We start from the raw sequence: 6899 nt of genomic DNA on the forward strand, positions 1-6899 counted from the left end.
TACGCTCTTTCTAAATTGCTACTTTCTAATTTAGGAATTCTTCCTTGTTTCTTTTTATTTCTATATTTCTCTTCTTAGGAATTTTATAGGCTTGCCATTCTTAGAAACTAACTTGTTTTGTTCTATTTTGCAGGTTTCAATTTAGGGACTCCAAATTGGTAACTTCCTTCCAACCCTCTTTTTCTGTTTAGATTTTTATTTTCCTTCTTAGGATTAGGTTTAGAATTTGATTGAGGGCTGCGAGTGATTCATGCCCAAGTGGGCTCGTGACAACACTCGACGTCTCTTGACTGAAGGAGGATTAGTTGAGGGGTTAACTGTTCATCGTAGGACTAGACACCGCTCGAAATCCCCCGAGTTAATGGAGGATATGGCTGGAAATCAACCTCTTCTACCCCAACCTAGGGTAGAAGATCTCCAAGATGAGAATGAGGTGCATCAAGCACCCCCGCCTCGTACCTTACGAGATTACTTACAACCGGCGGGGGTGAGCACGCCCTCATGCATGGTTTTTCCTAAGAATGAAGGACACATGGATATCAAGCCAGGGGTGATCCAACTCCTCCCTAAATTTCATGGGCTTGAGTCAGAGAATCCTTACTTACATTTAAAAGAATTTGACGAGATCATAGCTACCTTATACTTTCTTAACGTATCTGATGACACGGTCAGGTTGAAACTCTTTCCCTTTTCTTTGAAAGAGAAAGCCAAGACGTGGTTACATTCACTACGTCCTCGATCAATTGGCAGATGGAATGACATGACAAGGGAGTTCATTAAGAAGTTTTTCCCATACCATAAGACGAACACCCTAAGAAAGTCGATCATGAACTTCGTCCAAAGGGAAGATGAAACATTCTTCCAATGTTGGGAGCGGTTCAAGGATCTTGTCAGTTCATGCCCACAACATGGTTTTGAAACGTGGCGCATCACGAACTTTTTCTATGATGGACTGACATCTCCCATGCGCCAATTAGTCGAGACGATGTGTAATGGAGAGTTTATGAATAAAGGAGTTGATGAAGTGTGGGATTACTTTGATAAACTTGCTGAGAACACACAAACATGGGATATCTCTCCTAGACCTAGTACTGCGTCTAGGCCGACTCACTCCAAGGAAAGGGGTGGAATGTATCTCCTGAGAGAAGATGATGATATTAATGCTAAGGTAGCTAATCTCACTAGGAAACTCGAGGCCATAGAATTTAAGAAGGATAAGGCTAAGGAAATTGTTTGTAGCATCTGTGGTTGCAACATTCATACTACTGAAAACTGTCCAACTATCTCTGCCTTTCAAGAGGTATTAAATGAGCAATCCAATGCTGTAAGCAATTACCAAAGACCTTTCAGTGGGCCCACCTCTAACACATACAATCCTGGCTGGAGAAATCATCCAAACTTCGGTTGGAGGAATGGACAAACCGCTACACCTCAAGGTTACCTAAATCAAAATCCAACTCAAGAGAAACCTCAAGAGGATTCGGTTCAAACATTTTCAAAAGCAAGAGCTTTTCAATCATGGTATGCTACAAGCCTTCCAAGACCTAACAAAAGCAATACAAGGACTTAAGGTGAAAATACGATTGGGAACAAGGAGCTTCCCACCAACCTCTTCCCAATCCTAAACCGCAATATGAAGTTAGCGACCCAAGCTCTTCAAATCGGATGGAGCAAGTTAAATCCATCACCACTCTTAGGAGTGGAAAGATCATTGACAAAACCATTCCGGTTAGGGCTGAAAATCCTAAGGACCCGGAAGTGGATAAAGAAGATGGATCTAGTCATACCCCACCAGAGTTAGAACCGGAACCTCAAGGAAAGCCGGTTGCTCCATTTCCCCAACGGTTGGTTGCACCAAAACCTCTTTCTAACTCTCAAGATATTTTAGAGGTGTTGAAACAAGTGTAGGTCAACATTCCTCTACTTGATGTCGTGAAACAAATACCTTCATATGCCAAATTTCTGAAAGACTTATGTACGACCCAAAGACGACAGAATATGCAAAAGCAAATCTTCTTAACTAAGAAAATGAGTGTCATCCTAAAGCAAGATGTGCCGCAAAAATTCAAAGACCCCGGTAGCCCAACCATATCATGTGTAATTGGGGACCATCGAATTGATCACGCACTTCTTGACTTAGGAGCGAGCGTTAATCTTATCCCTTACTCGGTATATAAACAGTTGGGCTTAGGTGAATTAAAACCCACCTTAACCACACTACAACTTGCTGATCGCTCTGTTCGTATACCAAGAGGGATAATTGAGGATGTGTTGGTCCAGGTTGATCGATTTTACTACCCAGTTGATTTCATCATCCTGGATACCGAACCCATCGGTAACACAAGCACTCAGATTCCCGTCATTCTTGGTCGCCCATTCCTTGCCACTTCAAACGCAATTATCAATTGCAGGAATGGTGTCATGAGTATGTCTTTCGGGAATATGACATTAGAAATGAATATCTTTTTCAACACGGCCAGACGGATAGAGGAAGATGACGATATCTACAATATTAACATGATCGATACTTTCGTGGATGACAGGACACCCCTTACCTTATCCTCTGATCCTCTAGAGACGTGCCTGGCCCACTCCCATGAGTTTGATGATGACATAATTAGGGAGACGTGTGCCATGCTTGATGCGGTACCGGTACTTGAAGTTAACCGGTGGAGGCCACAATTTGAAGAGTTACCCCAAACTGATGAAGTGCCTCTACCGTCTAACCTCAAGCCACCGAAGCTTGACCTAAAACCTTTGCCCTCTGATTTAAAATATGCATACTTAGGTCAAGATGAGACATACCCGGTGGTGATTTCTGCCCACCTTGAGAAAGAACAAGAGAGTATGCTCATATCTACTCTCCTGGAGCATAAGGGAGCCCTTGGATGGACAATCGCGGACCTCAAGGGAATCGACCCCTCAATTTGTACTCACCGCATATATCTTTAGGATAATGCGAAGACCTCTCAGCAATCACAATGTACACTAAATTCAAACATGAAGGAAGTGGTTAAGGCCGAGTTTCTTAAACTATTGGATGTGGGTATCATATACCCTATATCCGATAGTCAATGGGTGAGCCCAACTAAGGTGGTTCGTAAGAAGTCCAGAATCACCATTGTAGCCAACACCAATAATGAACTCATGCTAACTAGAGTTATTATTGGTTGGAGAATGTGCATTGACTACAGGAAGTTGAATACTATCACGAGGAAGGACCACTTTTCTTTGCCCTTCATTGATCAAAATTTTAGAAAGGCTAGCTGGTCATTCATATTACTGTTTCCTTGATGGGTATTCGAGCTACAACCAGATAGAGATCGCCCCTGAAGATCAAGAAAAGACTACATTTACATGTCCCTACGGCACCTTTGCTTACCGAAGGATGCCGTTTGGGCTATGTAATGCTCCTCCACCTTCCAACGATGTATGATGAGCATATTTTCTGACATGGTGGGGCAATATTTAGAGGTCTTCATAGACGATTTCTCTGTCTTCGGTCCATCTTTCAGCGAGTGCTTGGAAAGCCTTAAATGCGTGCTGAAAAGATGTGAAGAAAAGAACTTGGTACTTAATTGGGAGAAGTGCCATTTCATGGTTCAGAAGGGACTTGTCCTTCGGCACATTATTTCATCCAAAGGAATCGAGGTGGATAAGGCAAAGATCGATCTTATCTCTAACCTACCTCCACCCAAGAACATAAGGGACGTGCGATCCTTCCTAGGACACGCCAGGTTTTACAGAAGATTCATAAAGGACTTTAGTCTCATCTCTCGTCCTCTATGTAATCTACTTCAAAAGGATGCACCATACGAGTGGATTGAGCCATGCTAGAAAGCTTTCACCAAGCTTAAGGGCATATTAACTACTGCACCTATCATACAGCCACCCGACCAAAGTCTTCCTTTTGAACTTATGTATGACACATCTGATTATGTACTTGGGGCGGTTCTAGGCCAGAGAAAAGAAAAGAAGCCCTACATTATTCATTATGTAAGTAAGACTCTAAATCCCGCCCAAGTGAACTACTTGACTACGGAAAAGGAACTCTTAGTCGTAGTGTTCTCTTTGGACAAATTTAGTTCCTACTTGATCGGATCCAAGATCATCAGTTACACAGATCATGCGGCACTTAAGTATATTCTTTCTAAGAATGATGCTAAGTCCCGCATGATTAGATGGATCCTCCTACTCTAAGAATTCGATTTGGAAATAAAAGATAAAAAAGAAGTAGAGAATGTAGTGGCTAACCATCTTTCCCATCTTAATCTTTCTGATTCCCTTGAGACGACACACATAAATGACATGTTCCCCTGATGAACAATTGTTCAGAGTCTCCCATTCACCTTGGTTCTCTGATATTGCTAATTATCTTGCCACAGGTTCCATACCGACACATTGGACTGCGCAAGATAAGAAGAAATTTTTCACCAAGGTACGTAACTTTTTCTGGGATGATCCGTATTTGTTTAAATATTGCCCAGACCAAATCCTGAGGAGATGTGTGCCAGATGATGAGCATCAAAGTATCATCTCCTTTTGTCACTCACAGGCCTGTGGTGGTCACTTTTCTGCTAAAAAGACCACAGCCAAGATTTTACAATGTGGCTTTTACTGGCCCACTATGTTCAGGGACACTCACGAGTTTTGCAAAGCTTGTGAGCGTTGTCAAAAATTGGGAGCATTGTCCCGTCGAAATATGATGCCTCTGAACCCCATTCTTATCATCGAGGCATTTGATTGCTGGGGCATCGATTTTATGGGGCCATTCCCCCAATCTTTTGGGAATTTATATATTTTGCTTGCCGTAGACTATGTCACTAAATGGGTCGAAGCGATTCCATGTCGAACTAATGACCATCGCACGGTCATTAAATTCCTGAAAGAAAACATCCTTTCCCGATTTGGAACGCCTCGAGCTATCATTAGTGATGGGGGCTCACACTTTTGTAATAGACCATTTGAGAGTTTAATGAAGAAATACGGTATCTCTCATAAGGTGAGCACCCCATACCACCCACAGACAAGCGGGCAAGTTGAGATTTTCAATAGGGAGATCAAACACATTTTGGAAAAAATGGTTAACCCTGACCGTAAGGATTGGTCAATTCGATTGACCGATGCCTTATGGGCGTACCGTACTGCTTTTAAAACTCCTATTGGAATGTCTCCCTTTAGACTTGTCTATGGGAAAGCTTGCCACTTGCCTGTGGAGTTGGAACATAGAGCTTACTGGGCAATCAAAAGTTTGAATTTCAATTTGGACAACGCTGGCTCGCTACGCAAACTTCAATTAAATGAACTCGAAGAAATCCGGAACGACGCTTATGAGAACTCGAGAATTTACAAGGACAAGATGAAGGCGTTTCATGACCAACATATTTTACGAAAATCATTCACGCCAAGCCAGAAAGTCCTCTTGTATAACTCTCGATTACATCTCTTTCCGGGTAAGCTTCGATCTCGTTGGATCGACCCTTTCACTGTTATCACTGCTTACTCTCATGGGGCCGTTGAGATAAGAGATCCTGACAATGGCAAGGAGTTTAAAGTAAATGGACATCGCTTAAAGCCATTTGTCGAGAAATTTAATTCAGAGGACATGTCCATACTTCTGACTGATCCTGTTTACCAGGATTGATCTCCTAGTCTGATAGAGGTATAAGTAGGTTTCCTGTTTTCATAGGACTAGGGTAGTTTCCTTTATACTGTTTTAGGATAGACGGTAAACCTAGCACTCCTGGGAGCCAACCCAACTTTTCTTTCCGTTTCATTTTTCCTAGTTAGTTAGTTCAATGTTTGTGGGTAACATTGCTGCAAACCCTCACGAGACTACAACTCGTCCACTAGGAGCAACCTAGGGGTTTAAAGGCTTGTTGCATACGCTAAATGCAATCAAGAGTACCTGCGAAAGTGGTGTAGGTAGGATTTCATTTTTGTTATTTTTACTTTTAATGAAAAAAATCAAAAGCTGAAGGAATGAAAAGATGATCTGTGAGGCAAGTTTTGGTTATCATGAATCTTCTTATTGGTTACCAGTGATATCCTAAAATAGAGAAGTGAATTTTAATGATGATAAGCTGAGATTACACTGTACGCTCATAGATCTCAATGATTAGAATTTTTCTAATTAATGGAATAATACTTTGAACTTGACTATGAAGTTTACCATGCGCTTGAGTCTAGGAGGAAGTAATATCCAACATTCATGAATCTGGGAATTCTCATATCTGGATTATTCTACAAAAATCACGCGAGTTTATAGAAATTGTTCTGTAATTCTCAACTTACTTTTCGCATATTTTGCTCGGGACTAGCAAAATGCTGGTTGGGGGTTGTGTTGAGGGTCAAATATTGCATATCAGACCCATTTATTGCATGGATTTACAAGCATGATACCGTTTAATAGCCTGATTTAATTGTATTTGTGATGCAGAGTGTATTTACAAGCATGAACTGAAAAAGGGTGCTTAAACCATGGATTTGACGCTCTGATGACACCCAAGGCAAGGGACGGACTCCAGGGGACCAAGATCGATGGAATTACACACCAGGGATCCGAGGAAATCAAGTTATTCACGTTAAAGAGGCCCGAAATTGGTGAAAAATGCAAGATCATATAGTTCTCGCCATCTGATTGGCTCAAAACTTCATACATGGCCTGAGGGCCATAAATTAACCGTACATATCAAAATTTAGCCCTTGGATCACTATAGAAGTGCCCCAACTGACAGATCAGCCCATAAACCGTTGATTCTGGGCCCACCTGATATTTGGAACTGTCTCAACTTTGGTCTCGGCGGTTTAAATAAGATGAGGAAACAAATGGATGGATCGGATCTTGTATATACATTACAGTGGGCCCCGTATAACCAAAGTGTGTACATGAGGTACAC

The 6899-nt window shown here is 41.8% G+C and overlaps 1 non-coding gene across 1 annotated transcript; it reads right to left on the reverse strand.

Annotated features, from left to right (window-relative positions):
• Positions 1 to 808: 808 nt before the first annotated feature.
• Positions 809 to 915, reverse strand: LOC131224507 (small nucleolar RNA R71). The gene has a single exon (XR_009160985.1). It is a non-coding gene; the product is annotated as a small nucleolar RNA R71 (small nucleolar RNA).
• Positions 916 to 6899: the final 5984 nt, after the last annotated feature.

The sequence above is a fragment of the Magnolia sinica genome, chromosome 13 (genome assembly GCF_029962835.1).
Source record: "Magnolia sinica isolate HGM2019 chromosome 13, MsV1, whole genome shotgun sequence".
NCBI classification, from domain to species: Eukaryota; Viridiplantae; Streptophyta; class Magnoliopsida; order Magnoliales; family Magnoliaceae; genus Magnolia; species Magnolia sinica.